Source organism: Apodemus sylvaticus, chromosome X (assembly GCF_947179515.1).
Source record: "Apodemus sylvaticus chromosome X, mApoSyl1.1, whole genome shotgun sequence".
NCBI lineage: Eukaryota > Metazoa > Chordata > Mammalia > Rodentia > Muridae > Apodemus > Apodemus sylvaticus.
The window spans coordinates 31,146,820-31,161,109 of NC_067495.1; the positions used below are offsets into that span (position 1 = coordinate 31,146,820).

A 14,290-nucleotide genomic window follows, 5' to 3' on the forward strand; every position below is an offset into this window, starting at 1 on the left:
TGAGGCCGTCCCTTCTTTCTGTTGGGTGTCCGTATCATTTGATCTTTAGAAGATTCCTCATGAAACCAGGAAGCCAGTAGCAAGATGATGACAAACAGCCACACAAAGATGACCTTTAAAAATTAATAACCCGTGAACTAATTGGCGCATTGTCATCCAACAGTTTTTATTATTCAGCTTCTATTTCTATATTATCAACTATTTTCTATATTAAAGTACATTATTAAATACATTAATAAATGTCAATAGCAGGATAGTACATACCTTCATAGCCAAAGAGAAGTAATAAGAAGAAGCCTTCAATCTTGCGTGCCATTTTCTCCTTGTCCTTGGTCACAACAAGAGCTAAGTGAAGTGGGAGGCTGGCCTAGGAGCGGGCGATTAACTTGAGCACTGGCCTCACTAAGCATCTTATTTAGTTCTTAGGTCTTTCACTCAGCCCCTGTCCAATTAACCCGCACAGTCCCCTGCCTCAACAACAAGTCTCAGGAGACACTGTTGACACAGGTTGGTTTATCAAAGAAGGTGCCGACTTTATTCCATCTTTAACTGCGAGGCGAGTACTAGAAGGAAACTGAAACTACAGTTGGAAGATGTGGGCCCCTAATTCTTTCTCCGACATTATTTTCTAGGGAGTGACCTTGAACAGTTTCCTGTCTAATAAATACAGCCTCCATTTGTACGGAAATGTCATAGAGTGTTTTCTCCCGGAAGAACTTGTCATATTGACATTTGCTTGCTCTGGAAAACATTGACTTTGGTAGTGGTGGCTCAGTTATATGTAAGGATTACTTACAACAATGACAACACAGAAACAATCAGAATGTCCAACTTTAGGGAAGCTGGCTAAGTGTGCAGATTCCCAAGTTCATCTCTGAAGAAACATATCACGTGCAACGGTGCGAACTCAAGGTAAATTGTCTGACTGTAAAACAGTGATGATAATGTTTACTTCATAGAATTCTGTTGAGATTGAAACGACATGATACTACAAAACACATAGTAAGCTTGGAGGTGTAGCTTAGCTCAAGACGGACAGACTTACTTTGAATGTGTGTGTGTCTCACATTTGATTCCCATCATTTAAAAAAAAAGTACTTACAGCCAGAGCTACACAGAGAAACCCTGTCTCGAAAAACAAAAAAGAAAGAAACAAACAAACAAAAAAAGTACTTGGCCAAGCGGTGGTGGCACATGCCTGTAATCCCAGCACTTGGGAGGCAGAGGCAGGCGGATTTCTGAGTTCGAAGCCAGCCTGGTCTACAGAGTGAGTTCCAGGACAGCCAGGGCTACACAGAGAAACCCTGTCTCGGAAAAAAAAAAAAGTACTTATGCCAAAGTCTGGCATGCTTGCTATCGTTATTACATGCCACTCAAAATAAAGTTGATGAGAAAAACAGGATCAATGGATGTAGAGATTCAGTTTTGCAAGAAAAATTCTGGAAATCTGTCCACAGCAATGTGAATATACCTAACTGTGCATTTGGATACCTATAGTTTTAAAAAGAGTAAATTGATTGTTAACAGGAAAGTCATGTTTTGTTTGTTTGTTAGTTACAAAAGGATGTATATTTATATATTGCATAAGCAAAACTGGGGCGGCGGTGTGGGGCAGGCGATGGGCGGGGCGGAAGGAAGCCAAGAAAAAAAAATGTAGTTTCTCATTCCTCGGTTAGTTCTCTGTTCCTACCATCTTACTCTTGACCCCGAGGACCCCCAAAAACCTTTCACTCATTCTTCTTGTGAAAGATAAAAACATCTCTTCACTCCTCCCCCAAGAAATTCTCTTCCCTGAACAAAACTATAATAATGAGAACAACAACAACAACAACAAAACGAACTAGAGAAACATCTAGTCATCAATTAGCACGTACTGGATGTGTTTGTAGAGCCTGACATGAGTAGGGAGCAAGAGTAATCGGGTATGTATTATATACAAGTATGAAATTGTCAAGAACTACATTTAATTAATAAATTTAAAAGCATGCCATGTATTCTAAAGTGAATATAAATTCTTCCTTCACTAACCCTCCAGCTACACTGAAAGGAAAAGAACTATGCTTTCGCTCTCCTTCTACATTTTAGAGTCGAATAAAGTATTAAAGAGTTGAATAAGGTGTTTTTAATCTTTAATCACAATCGACTTTTTAAACCGGCAGCTGCGGTTAAAGCGTGGTTACATTGATGTGTTTTCGGGGGAAGTTCTAGGGAGCAGCTTGCCCGGGCTCAGGAGACAAGGCTGCTGCGGGGTGCTCCTGGTGAAGAGTGGGGGAGCTTTTCAAGGTGGTGTAAACAGCGGCTAAAGCTTTGATTCGCCTCTGAGATGTTAGGGGAAAAATGTAGGTAGAAAAACGTAAAAGTCTCCCTATTTTAATCTAAGGAACACTGGGAAAAAGACAGAGCTGACTTTGCAGCTTTGGTCCCACTGGGGCTCGAACCCAGGACCTTCTGCGTGTAAAGCAGACGTGATAACCGCTACACTATGGAACCACCACGGAGAGTGACTTGATTAGTAGGCCTTTTGAGAGGGCGCAGCCAGACTCAGCGTCTCCGCAGGAAACCCAGCCCTCTGCCGTGGCCCCGCCCCTTCTCAGAGGCGGGGAGTTCAAACTGAATTCGAAGCCCAGGCTCAGGAGTTCTTCCTGTACTCGACCTGAAGCCGGGGGTTGAGCTAGGGCCGGGGTTTTTCTAACCTCCTGACTCCAAACTTTCCCTCAGCAGAGGCCCTGCCGTTTTTACACAGTTAGACACCGCTGCCTCTGGCACATTCCCTCAGCTGTGCCCTCCTCCCCACACTTACAGGGACTGCACTAACTGATGGCGTCTGCCTTGGGAGGGTTGGAAAAGGTCAAAGGTTCAGCCCTTTCATCCTCCTCTCGCCTTTCCCAACATTATTCCCTCCCTGAAATCACCAAGGGGATAAAATTCTCAGGGCTTTTCCTTCTGTCCCCTTTGTCTAGTGTAATATTAATATATATATTATATATATTATATATATATAATATATATAATATATTTATATATAATATAAAAATATATAATATAATAAATATATTATAGTTTTATATATAAAATATATAAAATATTTTATGTTATATATATTATATATAAAAATAATCTCAGCATGGATTTTTTCCCACCTTAGAGCATTTATGTTCTCGGATGAAACACACACCCTGCGTTGTATTTTTAAATAGGCCTTAGGTGGCACAATAGCTGGGCAACTGCCCTCCCTTCATGTTGTTAGAATCTATTTCCCAATCGATAACACCGAATTAGTTCTTATTATTTGCTATGTTTCATCTGGGCTGCTCTTGGCTCCAAATGGCTAGCCTATATGGTCTCCTGACATATTTAAAAATATAAGGTTATGTGTGTCTTTCATCCGGGAACATAGATGGTCTACAGTGGGTAGAAACCCCGCGCCAGGTTAATTTAATATCTTCTTTTACTACAGTCTAGGGCTAGACTAAGTAGTGGTTGCATACGGGTCAGCTCTTCCTGATTGTCACAGAGGAAATACCACCATCTGTGTCAGTTAACTTGAGAGGCCTGAGACAAAATGAAAATGATTGTCCTGTGTTTGTTAGGTTATGAAGATTTCAAATGGAGGTCACAGAACTTTACACGCAGGGGTCTGACTCTGCTTCAAGGAAAAGGCAAGGTTGTGGGACTCTCCAGCACCAAAGGCTCTCAGATGGGTTTCTTTGTTTTTGTTGTGTTAGTTTGCCTTCTCCGGTTAGAAATAACATCCATCCATCCATCACTCCCTGTTTTTCTGATAATGCTGAGGGAAGAAATGGGGTAGGATGCACATGGGGAGGCATGAAACAGATGTGGGGGTAAGTGGAATTTTAGCCGTTAAAGCTCTGCACTCAAGCTATTCTGTTCAATATGTTAACTCCCATCTCCTCCCTAAAATATAAGGGCTACATGGACTAGACATCTATCTCTATCTTTACTCTGGGTCTGAATGTTAGGTTTATAAAAATGAAGGCAGTGGTTAGTTTTCGTTTCTTTACAGACCTACTTAAAGACAAGCTTACAGTTAGTGATATTATCTGAAATCTTTCATTGTTGGTTTATAAGAACAGATCTCACGCAGTCCAGACTGCCTTCAAACCGGCTATGTAGCCAAGGATGGCTTCAAATTCTCTTGTTCCACCTTCTGAGTTCTCTGATTCCAGGGACATGCCACCAGGCCCGGCTTTATGAGGTCTGGAAATGAAACCCGGGGCTTTGTGTAAGATAGGCAAGCATTCTACCAACTGAGCTACCAACCTCAGCTCCAGCCTGCCTTTCCCTTGAGACATTTATGAGAAGCCTTTTGAGTTCTTTGCCTAGTTTGTTAGCCATGGAATAGCCTTGAGTAGCTAGCCATCAGTAAGAAGGAATTCACAAAGACTGTGTTTCTTACAAGTGGCTATAAGTCACCTATTTCCAAACAGTCTACTGATACAAAACAAGGCAGTCAAGAATTGACCCTAAAATGATACCACCAGTTGTGTTTTGTTTTTTGTCTCTAAGGAACGCTTTGCCTTCCCTACAGATATCCAGCTCTGCCCTTGGCTAAAAGGGTCATTTGCCAGGTTTAAGTTTTAGACAAGTCCCTATATTTACACTTCATGTAGAAATGAGGCTAGGGCTCCAGTTATGCACGCAAAAGAGATTTCTGCCTTTGGAAATAGCACTGTAAGGTAGCCAACATCACTATCTCCATTTCTTGTCTTTTCACTATGTTTCTGATGATTTATTTATTCACTAAGAAGAAGTTGATGATCATAACCATAGATTCTTCAAGGACAAACATCTAACAGTTCATACTTATTTTGACTTCTGGGATTTGGCTAGCTTTTCTTTTAGAACTCTCTCTCTCTCTCAGTCCAAGGACTTCAAGATGGGTATCTTCTTGTTGACATTTTTAAGTTGAAGGAATTAAAGTGGAGGAGTCGAGGTACCTTGCCCATGGCCCATGACCTTGCAGCTGATGAGAGTTAGGACTGGGCTGCCCCTCAAGCTGCTGATGTCCGTAAAGGGTACATGTTGTTCTCCTAAGAGTGGCTTGGCCTCTTGTCTATATTCTCTGTTCGGAAGTAAGGAAGTGGATACAGAAATTTTCATCTTTTTTTTGCACCTGAATGATAGGAAAATATATATAAATAAATTAATAAAGAAGACTAGAAATCATCTTAGAGGTTTTGAGTTCCCTGATTTCTCAGATGCTTTCCATTGCTTTTGCAGTCTTTGGCTTTACTGAAGGAAAGCCCTTCCATCTAATGAAGCCTGGCCCTAGTTAGGAAGCCTGCTTGATCTGATTGATTGCCTTTGCAGACTATCTCACCCCAGCCTTGCAGCGTGGCAGAGCCCACCTCTCCTAGGTCATCATGTTCAAATCACTTTGAAGCTACCTTCTGTAATGCATGGAAGCCCCCTTGAGGCTTGCCTTAGTGTTTTGGGACTGGGTTTCTCAATGTAACCTGACTGGCCTCCTAAAAGTTGCTATGTAGACCAGGTGGCCTTGAATTCAGAGATCATCTGACTCGAGCACTGGAATTAAAGGCATCTACCACCAGGCCTGTCTGCTTTTATTTTTTGACACACGGTCTCACTGTGAAGCCGTGGCTGGCCTGAAGCTTGACATGAAGAGCTGGCTGGCCTCGAACTTGCATTGATACATCTGCCTCTGCCCCCAGAATGTTGAGATTAGAGGTGTATACCGCCAGACTGGGCTGCTTCCTTATACTTGTTGGCAAAAGCAGAATGGCTTCAATTCACCTCAATGCTTTGCCTCTGGCCTGAGAAAAACATACACCCAGGCTCAGTGGTTTGATACTAAACTCATTACTACATGACCCGTTGCATGGTGACCGCTTTTGGTCACCTCCCTGGGGTGGTTTGAATGAGCATGGCTCCCATGGGCTCTTATGACTGAAGGTTTAGTCCTCAGCTGACCGACTGTTTTGAGAAGAACTGGCTGTGGCCTTGCTGGAGGAAGTGCATCACTGGAGGTGGGTATTGCAGTCATCAAGCCCAGTGTGTTCTGCCTGCCCGGGGATTATGATGTAAAGCTCTCAGCTACTGTTTCAGTGCCATGCCTCTAGTAACCCTCTGAAACCCTCTGAAACTGTAAGCAAGCGCCCTTGTACGAGTGGCCTTGGTCTTCATAGAAATAGAACTCTAAGACAGACTCTTTTCTTTTTATAGACACACTCTTTTTTTTTTTTTTGTAGACTATTTTTGTTGTTGTTTTGTTTTTCGAGACAGGGTTTCTCTGTGTAGCCCTGGCTGTCCTGGAACTCACTCTGTAGACCAGGCTGGCCTTGAACTCACAAATCCACCTGTCTCTGCCTCCCAAGGTGCTGGGGATTAAAGGCATGCGCCACCACGGACTCTTACAAGATAATTTCAGTCTTTTCTCCCTACACCACCTGAATCTCCTTCTTAAATCTGGTGGGAAAACAAAACAAAACAAAAGCAATCTAAAGAGGGCCACCAGCTCTTGTCTTTGGTCTCATACACTTCTTGTTTTCCCGCCATAGCCCTGTGGACTGGCCTGGGTCACCCTGTCACAGTTATGGCGCTGTGTCTGAAAGCTTGAGTGTGATTTGCAGCCTTCCTGGCCCTCTAGTCACTAAATGCCTCCAGCACCCACCCTGAGCACCTGGTTGCGACAATTCAGAACGCTCCGGGGAAGGGGCTGTCTTAGAAGACCTGTTGGACAACACCACCTGGGATCCTTCTGTTTGTCATGACTGGGAGAAGAATGCTGTTGGCATCTAGTGGGTGAGGGGCTAGGGCGCTGTTTAATATCCTACAAAGCACAGAAGAGCGCCTTACAAGAAATACTTAACCTGGCCTCAGTGACTGAACTGTCACAGTTGGAAAAACCAGCCCTAGGTAAATTGTATTTCTTTTTTCTTTCTTTCTTTCTTTCTTTCTTTCTTTCTTTCTTTCTTTCTTTCTTTCTTTCTTTCTTTCTTTCTTTCTTTCTTTCTTTCTTTCTTTCTTTCTTTCTTTCGAAACAGTTTTAATTGAAAGGGGGCAGAGGTCAGAGGACATAGAAACTTCTTTAATCCACACAACAGCCCTAAGGGAGAAAACTGTTATGTTTGTTTTACAGGGGAGAAAACTAAAGCACAGAATAATTAGGTAACTCAGCAACACAGCTAAGAAATAAAGGAGCCGGGTTTTAAACCTACCTACACCATGTTGAAACTCCATAAGCTATGTTTAACTTCTGCATTATATAGCTCAATTTTGATTTTGTAGTGTTCCACTAAAACAGTTTGATTTCCCATGTCCCTCACAGCTGGGAGAGATGATATGACATCTTTCCCACCCATCAGAGGTCTGTAGGCTTCCAAAATAGTTTCTTTAAAAGGCAGTAGACTGTTGGCAAATGCCATTTTCACATTAGTTCTGCACATTGACCTTGCTGTGTTTGAGAACTGCTGTGAACTATAGCATTATCCTACTACAAGTGGCCATTCTTATTCTGTCTACAATGTGTGTGTTTCGCTGGCAGACAAGCTATTGCGATCATGTGTGGACATGTATTAGGAGGGAAACTACATGGCTTGGGAGGAAAAAAAGGAATCTGCTATTTCCTCATAGCAGATTTATTTTGTTTTTTTTTTAATTTTTTAAAATTTTCCATATTCTTTGTTTACATCACAAATGCTTTCCCCTTTCCCGGTTCCCCGCTCCCCATATGTCCCATAAGTCCTCTTCTCTCCATCCATTGTCCTATCTTTCCCCCTCCCTTTTCTCTGTCCTGGTACTCCCCTACAATGCTGGATCAAGCCTTTCCAGGACCAGGACCCTCTCCTTTCTTCTTCTGGGGAATCATTTGATATGTGAATTGAGTCTTGAGTATTCAGAGCTTATAGATTAATATCCACTTATCAGTGATTGCATTCCATGTGTATACTTTTGTGATTGAGTTACCTCACTTAGGATGATATTTTCCAGTTCCAACCATCTGCCTAAAAATTCCATGAATTCATTGTTTTTAATTGCTGAATAGTATTCCATTGTGTAAATATACCACATTTTCTGTATCCATTCCTCCATTGAGGGATATCTGGGTTCTTTACAGCTTCTGGCTATTATAAATAAGGCTCCTATGAATATAGTGGAGCAAGAACACATCAAAATGATCATTCACCATGATCAAGTAGACTTCATCCCAGGGATGCAGGGTTGGTTCAATATACAGAAATCCATCAATGCAATCCACTATATAAAGAAAATCAAAGAAAAAAACCACATGGTCATTTCATTAGATGCTGAAAAAGCTTTTGACAAAATTCAGCATCCTTTCATACTAAAAGTCTTGGAAAGAACAGGAATTCAAGGCCCATACCTAAACATAGTAAAAGTAATATACAGCAAACAGGTAGCCAACATCAAACTAAGTGGAGAGAAACTTGAAGCAACCCCACTAAAATCAGGGACTAGACAAGGATGCACCCCTCTCCATATCTTGTCAATATAGCACTTGAAATTCTAGCTAGAACAATTAGACAACATAAGGAGGTCAAAGGGGTACAAATTGGAAAGGAAGAAGCCAAACTATCATTGGCAGATGATATGATAGTATACTTAAGTGACCCCCCCAAAAAAAACTCCACCAGAGAACTCCTACAGCTGATAAACAACTTCAGCAAAGTCTCTGGTTATGAAATCAACTCAAGCAAATCTGTAGCCTTCCTATACTCAAACGATAAGCAGGCTCAGAAAGAAATTAGGGAAATGACACCCTCCACAATAGCCACAAACAGTATAAAGTATCTTGGTGTGACTCTAACCAAACAAGTAAAAGATCTGTATGACAAGAACTTCAGGTCTCTTAAGAAGGAAATTGAAGAAGACCTCAGAAAATGGAAAAATCTGCCATGCTCGTGGATTGGCAGGATTAATATAGTAAAAATGGCCATCTTGCCAAAAGCAATCTACAGATTCAATGCAATCCCCCTCAAAATCCCAACTCAGTTCTTTATAGAGTTAGAAAGCACAATTCTCAAATTCATCTGGGATAGCAGTTTTTTGTTTGTTTGTTTGTTTATTGTTTTGGGAAACATAAAGTCCACTCATTTGAAATTTCACTGTTTGTTGGGAGTGTTTCAGTTAAGATGAGGGAAAATGCAAGCCCGACTGACAGTTCCTACATTGCCCACCAGTAACTGTTTCCTATTTCACTTTGACAGTATCTTAAATTTACTTACCAGCTGCTGATGGATTGATTGTTTTGTGTGCCAGCTTCTGTGTGCAATATGTCTCGGATCATCATGTTGGATGGCATGAGAGAGTATTTTTTGAGGTTTGTTTTGTTGTTTTTAAGTCTAAGATATAGCCCATCTGAAGAAGTTTGAAGAACATTAGTTAATCCAAAGGACTAATTTGTTTTAAGAGGTTAATGAAAGATAATGGCTTGTATGGGTTTTCTCAATTAGGATAATAATTGATTTTTATAATAAGTAGGACCATGTGTCCTTTATCTTAAAGAAGTGCAAAGAGAAGGTCGATGGGACAGGGGCAGGAGACAGAGTGATTGATAGTCAAGAGCCTGTCTTAACAGTGAGGAAGTATCATATTCCTCTAGAGACTAGCTGTCTATAATGTTCAAAATCTACGGTCACATTCAATGAGATGGTATTTTATATAAACAGTAATTCTAGAAATAGATCAGCCCAAAATACTTTGTTACCTCCTTTCTCACTTGTCTTGAGCTATCCCTAATTCCTAAGGTCACTCACTACCCTGGGACCATGTAAATAGACACACAAAAAAATTGGCGACCATCTACTTTCATAGTGCATACCTTAAAGGGCAATGGCTGAAAGCAACCAGTGAAATGTGCTTGGCCCTCTAATTCTTCAACACTCTCTGTTCAAGTGTCTACGTGAACTCAGCTGTGCACACAGTCAAACCTGCTGTGAAGCTGTTCTCACAGCCCAGTGGAAAGATTTCAAAAGTGGTGCTGGTAGGTGTTATTTTCTTTTTTTATTTTAAAAGTGATTTTTAATTTTTTTATTTTCTCTATTCTTTTTTATTCGATATAGTTTTTATTTACATTTCAAATGATTTCCCCTTTTCAGCTCTCCCCACTCCCTGAAAGTCACATAAGACCCCTTCCCTCCCCCTGTTCTCCCATCTACCCCTTCCCACTTCCCTGTTCTGGTTTTGCCCTATACTGCTACACTGAGTCTTTCGAGAGCCAGGGGCCACATCTCCATTCTTCTTGTACCTCATTTGATGTGTGGATTATGTCTTGGGTATTCCAGTTTTCTAAGCTAATATCCGCTTATCAGTGAGTGCATACCATGATTCATCTTTTGAGACTGGGTTACCTCACTTAGTATGATGCTCTCCAACTCCATTCATTTGTCTAAGAATGTCATGAATTCATTGTTTCTAATGGCTGAATAGTACTCTATTGTGTATATATACCACATTTTTTGCATCCATTCTTCCGTTGAGGGATACCTGGGTTCTTTCCAGCTTCTGGGTATTATAAATAGGGCTGCTATGAACATAGTGGAGCAAGTATCCTTATTACATGCTGGGGAATCCTCTGGGTATATGCCCAGGAGTGGTATAGCAGGGTCCTCCAGAAGTGACATGCCCAGTTTTCTGAGGAACTGCCAGACTGATTTCCTGAGTGGTTGTACCAGTTTGCAACCCCACCAACAGTGGAGGAGTGTTCCTTTTTCTCCACATCCTCTCCAACACCTGCTTTCTCCTGAATTTTTAACCTTAGCCATTCTGACTGGTGTAAGGTGAAATCTCAGGGTTGTTTTGATTTGCATTTCCCTAATGACTAATGAAGTTGAGCATTTTTTAAGATGCTTCTTAGCCATCCGAAGTTCTTCAGGTGAGAATTCTTTGTTTAACTCTGTACCCCATTTTTAAATAGGGTTGTTTGGTTTTCTGGGGTCTAACTTCTTGAGTTCTTTGTATATATTGGATATTAGCCCTCTATCTGATGTAGGGTTGGTGAAAATCTTTTCCCAATTTGTTGGTTGCCGATTTGTCCTTTTGATGGTGTCCTTTGCCTTACAGAAACTTTGTAATTTTATGAGGTCCCATTTGTCAATTCTTGCTCTTAGAGCATAAGCTATTGGTGTTCTGTTCAGGAACTATTCCCCTGTACCGATGTCCTCAAGGGTCTTCCCCAGTTTCTTTTCTATTAGCTTCAGAGTGTCTGGCTTTATGTGGAGGTCCTTGATCCATTTGGATTTGAGCTTAGTACAAGGAGATAAGGATGGATCAACTCGCATTCTTCTGCACGCTGACCTCCAGTTGAACCAGCACCATTTGTTGAAAAGGCTATCTTTTTTCCATTGGATGTTTTCAGCTCCTTTGTCAAGGATCAAGTGGCCAATCAATACCAATACCATGCAGTTTTTAACACTATTGCTCTGTAGTATTGCTTGAGGTCAGGGATACTGATTCCCCCAGAATTTCTTTTGTTGTTGAGAATAGTTTTAGCTATCCTGGGTTTTTTGTTATTCCAGATGAATTTGAGAATTGCTCTTTCTAACTCTATGAAGAGCTGAGTTGGGATTTTGATGGGTATTTTGTTGAATCTGTATATTGCTTTTGGCAAAATGGCCATTTTAACTATATTAATCCTGCCGATCCATGAGCATGGGAGATTTTTCCATTTTTTGAGGTCTTCTTCCATTTCCTTCTTCAGAGTCTTGAAGTTCTTGTCATACAGATCTTTTACATGTTTGGTAAGAGTCACCCCAAGGTACTTTATACTGTTTGTGGCTATTGTGAAGGGTGTCATTTCCCTAATTTCTTTCTCAGCCTGCTTATCCTGTGAGTATAGGAAGGCTACTGATTTGCTTGAGTTGATTTTATAACCTGCCACTTTGCTGAAGTTGTTTATCAGCTGTAGGAGTTCTCTAGTGGAGTTCTTTGGGTCACTTAGGTAGACTGTCATATCATCTGCCAATAATGATAGTTTGACTTCTTCCTTTCCAATTTGTGTCCCTTTGACCTCCTTATGTTGTCGAATTGCCCGAGCTAGTACCTCAAGTACAATATTGAAAAGATAAGGAGAAAGGGGGCAACCCTGTCTAGTCCCTGATTTTAGTGGGATTGCTTCAAGTTTCTCTCCATTTAGTTTGATGCTGGCTACCGGTTTGCTGTATATTCCTTTTACTATGTTTAGATATGAGCCTTGAATTCCTGGGTTATTTGGGGGGCCATCGGTGTGCCAACCCAGCCAGGAGTTTCTTTGCCCAGCAATCTGTCCTGGCCTGCCCACTGACATTTTGGCTACAGGACGCCAGAGAGTTATAGCAGGCAATGCTGGCTAACAGTCATAGCCTGAGGCTAACATAGTGCTGTGTGTGTGTGTAGGGGTGTCTAAGCCTACCAGGGGTTAGATTGCACCCAGGTCCTGGGTTGTCCAGTAGGCCATCTGTGTGCCAACCCGGCCAGGAGGTTGTTAGCCGGGCAGACTCTCCTGGCACTTTCAGGGAGTGCACACACTCCACCATCTTGGCTACCAGACAGAACCAGTTATCAGTCATAGCCTGAGGCAAACACTGCTCAGGCCTAAGCCTGCCAGGCTTTTGCCTAGACTCAGGGCCTGAGCAGCTAGGCTAGCCTTGTGGGCACCAACCCGAATGGGGGAGCAGCTGCCTGGCAGTGATCAGCACTCTGCTGATTCCCACAGAAAAGGTCCCGGCAGCATACACCATCAGCACTCCCTGAAGCAGCAAATAGGCACCACCTGGTTCACAGACATAATCTGGGGCAAGGCACACTAGGGCCCCAAGGGCACCCAAGAGGAGGACAGCACATCAGTAATCTGGGACAGGGGAAACCCAGCCATCCAGTGTTGTGGAAATAGCCCTACAGCCTCACAGGAGGCTCAAACACCAGCCAGAGACAAGACCAACTAACTTCAGAGATGATAAGATGGCAAAGGGCAAACGTAGGAACGCTACTAACAGAAATCTAGGCAATATGGCAGCATATGAACCATACTCTCCAACATCAGCAAGCCCTGGATACGCCAACACTCCAAAAAACAAGATTTGGATTTAAAATCACTGGTCATGATGCTGCTAGAAGAACACAAGAAGGACATAAATGAATCTCTTAAAGAAATACAGGGGAACATGAATAAGCTAAAAACACGTATAATGGAAACACAAAAATCACTTAAAGAAATTCAGGAGAATAAGACTCAAGAGATAGAAGCCAACAAAGAAGAAATGCAAAAAAAAGTCTTAAAGAAATGCAGGAGGAAGTGAGTCAAATGGCAGAAGTCATGAAAGAGGAAACACAAAAATCTCTTAAAGAATTAAAAGAAAACACAAACAAATGAAGGAACTGAGCAAAATCATTCTGGATCTAAAAACAGAAGTAGAAACAACTAAGAAATCACAAAGGGAGACAACTTTGGAGATAGAAAACCTTGGGAAGAAATCAGGGGTCATAGATGCAAATATCAACAACAGAATACAAGAGATGGAAGAAAGAATCTCTGGTAGTTGTTCTTAAACCCAAATCCTATGTGTATTTTTATTAGTGATTTAAAATATTTGGGATTAAAAATACAATTAGAGTATAGTCTGAAGGCTATGTACAACAATAAAACCAAGATCAGTGAATAGATTAAAAGCAAAAAAAAAAAAAAAACTCAGTTAAAGACTGTCTTCAGGCTAGTAGTTTTCCTCTGCTAACGCTGCTAAAATGCAATGGATTCTATTTTGTGCAAAATGAGCCGGCTGCCATGGCAACTGTCTGTGAATATTATTTTACTATTAGTCATTAGTTTTCAGTAGCTGCCTCTGGGTCCAATGTTCATTCTGAAACCCAGACACACACATCTATTCTGAATGGAATTGTCCTGGATATGTTTACAAAAGCCAAAAGCATACTTTCAACTGGCTGACTCTGTCTTTTTAAAGAGAAATTTGAATTAATATATACATTTGCAACTTGATTATAAATTTCATTGCTGAATTTTACTTTTCTTCTGGAAAAGATGATCTGGACATGGATTTATTTATATTGTGTTCAACTGTAGATTTCATTAAATAGTTGTATTAGATCAGAGTTAAGGATGTTTCCTTTTAGGTAACTAGTTCATGCATTTAAAAATTTATTAGGGGGGATAAGAAGATGGCTCAGTTGATAAAGAATTTGCTAAGTAGGCATGGGGTGGGGGCTGATTTTGGATTCCCAGGACCTATGTAAAAAGTTAGGTGTAGAGGTTGGCACTTGTAATCTTAATGCTAGGGCGTTAGATGCTGTCTCAAAA

The 14,290-nt window shown here is 41.2% G+C and overlaps 1 non-coding gene across 1 annotated transcript; it reads right to left on the reverse strand.

Moving 5' to 3' along the window:
- Window positions 1-2,417: 2,417 nt before the first annotated feature.
- Trnav-uac (transfer RNA valine (anticodon UAC)) lies at window positions 2,418-2,490 on the reverse strand. The gene has a single exon. It is a non-coding gene; the product is annotated as a tRNA-Val (tRNA).
- Between the last annotated feature and the right edge of the window lie 11,800 nt (window positions 2,491-14,290).